This window comes from Macaca fascicularis, chromosome X, assembly GCF_037993035.2.
Source record: "Macaca fascicularis isolate 582-1 chromosome X, T2T-MFA8v1.1".
In the NCBI taxonomy this organism is placed as follows: Eukaryota; Metazoa; Chordata; class Mammalia; order Primates; family Cercopithecidae; genus Macaca; species Macaca fascicularis.
In genome coordinates this window covers 127603307-127607568 of record NC_088395.1, presented here as the reverse complement: position 1 = coordinate 127607568, position 4262 = coordinate 127603307, and the positions used below count along the sequence as shown (strand labels likewise).

The 4262-nt window shown below is 43.5% G+C and overlaps 1 pseudogene; it reads left to right on the top strand.

The window, feature by feature from the left end:
- Positions 1 to 274: 274 nt before the first annotated feature.
- LOC102124840 (eukaryotic translation initiation factor 4H pseudogene) lies at positions 275 to 1020 on the top strand (annotated as a pseudogene).
- Positions 1021 to 4262: the final 3242 nt, after the last annotated feature.

Genomic DNA, 4262 nt, shown 5'->3' with positions numbered 1-4262 from the left:
TATATCATGACCAAGTGGGATTTATCCATGGTATACAGTTATTTTAACATATACAAATCAAAAAATGTGATACACCACATTACTAGAATAAAAAAAAAAAAACACGATCATCTCAATAGATGCAGAAAGAACATTTGCTAAAGTACAATATCCATTCGTGATTAAAAAAATAACCTCTCAATAAAATAGGTATAAATGGAAAATTTCTCAATATAATACAGGCCATTTATTAAAATGCCACAGCTGCTGGTTCCTCTCAGAGCGGAGACGGCAAATGGTGGACTTCGATACCTACGACAATCGGGCCTACAGCAGGTTTGGCAGGGCAGAGGGTCCCGCCGCAGTGCTGGTGGCCATGGTTCCCATAGCCAGAAGGAGTTGCCCACAGAGACCCCCTACACAGCCTACTTAGGAAATCTACCTTTTAATAAGGTTCAGGGCGACATAGATGCTATCTTTACGGATCTCAGTATAAGGAGTGCACGGCTAGTCAGAGACAAAGACACAGATCAATTTAAAGGATTCTGCTATGTAGAATTCGATGAAGCAGATTCCCTTAAGGAAGCCTTGACATACAATGGTGCACTGTTGGGCAATGGGTCACTTCATGTGGACATTGCAGAAGGCAGAAAACAAGATAAAGGTGGCTTTGGATTCAGAAAAGGTGGACCAGATGACAGAGGAATGGGTAGCTCTGGAGAATCTAGAGGTGGATGGGATTCCCTGGATGACTTCAATTCTGGCTTCAGGGATGACTTCTTAGGGAGCAGGGGAGGTAGTCGCCCAGGTGACCGGGGAACAGCTCCCGCCATGGGCAGCCGCTTTAGAGATGGCCCTCCCCTCCGCGGATCCAACATGGATTTCAGAGAACCCACAGAAGAGGAAAGAGCACAGAGACCACGACTCCAGCTTAAACCTCGAACAGTGGCGACACCCCTCAATCAAGTAGCCAATCCCAACTCTGCTATCTTCGGAGGTGCCAGGCCTAGAGAGGAAGTCCTTTCAAAAGAGCAAGAATGAGCCTGTGGCTGAGAGGGAATGGGGCATGGAGGGTTAGAGCAGGACCACAGCCTGCAGCCCTCCTGCAGCCGCCACTCCCGCGTCTGCCATTGGCCTCCTCACAGTGGGAACACAGCTTGTGAGTGCATGTCAGCTGTTAACAAGTGGTTTTTAGTACATTCTGGGCTTTGCTGTATCTATCTAGTGCCTGTTTGTGCATTTTTTTTCTTTCTTCTGCTGCTTACCCTTTTTCCTTCTGTCCTTTTCCTCCTGCTCCTTGTTTTCCCAGCAGCACATGGGGTTCCTTGGAGGAGCAGAGGTGGCCACCCTCAGGGGGACGTTTGGGCTGCGGTGCTGCGTCATTTTTCTCCTTTGCTTTCTGTTTTTCTTTAGACAGTGGCCCAACTCCAGGCGTTTCCTTTCATTTCCTCAGTGCTTCTCTTCTGACCTGCATGTTGAGTTCTGTATTGCTGGGGCTTCCAACAAAAACCAGAGTCACTGACAGAGGGAATGGCAGGGACCTTGTTGGTATTTGGCTGTGATGGATATAGAGAATCGGAGGCACCTTGTTTTCACAACTAGGATAAAAATATCTGCAGGGTCCTTTCCATTCCTATATAGAGGGAGTCCTGGCTTGATGACCCCCTCCCCAGTGTACTGTCCAAGCAGATAGGCTCACATGAGAAACAGTGAGGCTGAAAGTGGGGGCCAGGGAAGAGTGGTAGGGAGTCCACGGAGAAGATACAGTGAATGCTTGCATGTGTTCATACGTGTTTGTTGCTGCTCTTTCGAGGCGGTGGTCCAGCTAGTTCACTCTTTTCACTGGGCATGGTTGAGGTTCCCCTCTCTGGCCAGGTGCAGCAAACCGCCGCTGGTTTCTTTTCTGCTGGGCCAAGGCGCTTTGGGGATGGAGGGGGTGGTGCTGGCGCTGCGCTGGGCTGACTGCCGCGCTGACGCCGCGTTTCCCCCCATCCCTGTTGCCTGTGTGTTTGTATTGATCTGTTCCTAGTATAGGCAACATAATGAGATACTGTGCTTCCCACCTTCCCTTCAGTTCAGAGCCACAATGGGTCTAGAATCTGGTACTTTACTCATTTCCTTTGATAAATTAAATTGTACTATGCAGAGCTGTCAGGAACCTTCAGATAGCCATACAGGACTGCAGCTGTCTAGGTCTGTGGCCACATCTTGGGGACACACTGGATTGTTCCCATGTGCAGGGTTCAGCACTTACTTGGGAGTGCTAGGGGTTAGGCTTTTGAGCTTGAATGCCTGTGTGTGAACAGATGAAAAATCCTTCAGTACCCAAGTCCCAGTCTGTCCTATGGGGAGCAGTTTGGGGGCGGCCAGCAGCAGGAGCCTGGGAAAGAGACCCTCGCCAGGTGATGGCCGGGCCAAGGTGGCCTGGGGCACCCAGCAGAGTATGCTTAGTAGTTGGCCACCAGCCGTCATCCTTGGCTTTCCCTACTGTGTCTTTGTGAAAAGGCCTCAGCAATCCACAGAACTCTCTCTCCTTCCTTCCACCTGTCAGCTTCTCTGCTTCCAAGATAAGAACCATTTGTGTAACACCAATACTCAACTTCAGAAAGACATGCATTATGTGGTTGTAATCAACCCCGATGCTTTCAGATGACCTACTTACATCTTCAATGTGGATAAGATAAAGAACAAAACAAATGCATCTAAACTTCTGGGCAATCCAGTTGACTTTTAAATGTAAGAATGGAATTCCAAATACTTAACACATTCAGCTATATGACAGAAAGTAAATCTATGGATATGGTATTTTGTGAATGATCTTTAAATAAAAGAAAACCTTACATAATATTTACCAAAAAAATGCCACAGCTAACATTATAATCAGTGGAGGAAAACTGAAATGTTTCCTCTAGGATCTGGTAAAGGAAAGTATGCCCACTCTTGCCATTTTCATTCAACACAGTACTGCAAATACCAGCAAGTGAACTCAGACAAGAAAAAAAAAAGGATGCAAATTAGAAGAAACAACATTATGTTTTCAGATAACATAATCCTATATATAAAAACAAAACTCTAAAGACACTGTATAGTACATTCTCACACTGCTTATAAAGACATGCCCAAGACTGGGTAATTTATAAAGGAAAGAGGTTTAATTGACTCACAGTTCTGCAGAGCTGTGGAGGCCTCAGGAAACTTACAATTATGACAGAAGAGGAACAAAATGTGCCCTTCTTCACATGGCAGCAGCAAGGAGAAGTGCCAAGCAAAAGGGGAAAAAGCCTCTTATAAAATCATCAGATCTCATGAGCACTCAATATCATGAGAGCAGCAGCACAGGGGTAACTGTCTTCATGATTCAATTACCTCCCAACAAGTCCCTCCAACAACGTGTGGGAATTATAGGAACTACAATTCAAGATAAGATCTGGGTGGAGACACAGCAAAACCATATGAGACACAAACAAAAATTGTTAGAACTGATAAATGAATTCAAGAAAGTGGCAGGATACAAACTCGATATGCAAAAATGAATTGTGTTTCTTTCTATCAACAATGGTCTATCTGGAAAGGAAGTGCAAAAAGCGATCTAATTTTAGAAAGCATCATAAAGAATAAAATACTAGTTATAAATTTAACAAAAAAGATGAAAAATCTATACACTGAAAACTACAAAACATTGATGAAAGAAACTGAAGAAGACACAAAAAATGGGAAAAAATTCCACGTTCATGAATGGAAGAATGAAATTCGTTAAAATGACCATACTGCCATATAGATTCAATGCAATTCTTATAAAAATTCCAATGGCATTTTTTACAGAAATGGTAAAACCAATCCTAAAGTTTATATGAAATCACAAAAGACCCCAAATGGCTAAAGCAATCTGGATAGAAAAGAGAAAGCTGGAGGCATCATTACACCTCCTAATTTCAAATTATATTACAAAGATACAGTAATAAAAATGATATGGCACCAGCATAAAAACAGACACATAGACCAATGGGCGCAACAGGGAATCCAGAAATAAACCCAAGCACATAGTATGAACCAAATTTTGACAGGAGCACTACATCTAGAATGTAATATTGGAATAGTCCCTTCAATAAATAATATTGGGAAAACTGGATATCCACATGCAAAAGAATGAATTTGGACCCCTATCTTACACCACACACACACACACACACACACACACACACACACACACACAGAATAAAACAATCCTCAAAATGGATTAAAGACTTAAAATATAAGACCTAAATTCTTAAAACTCCTAGAAG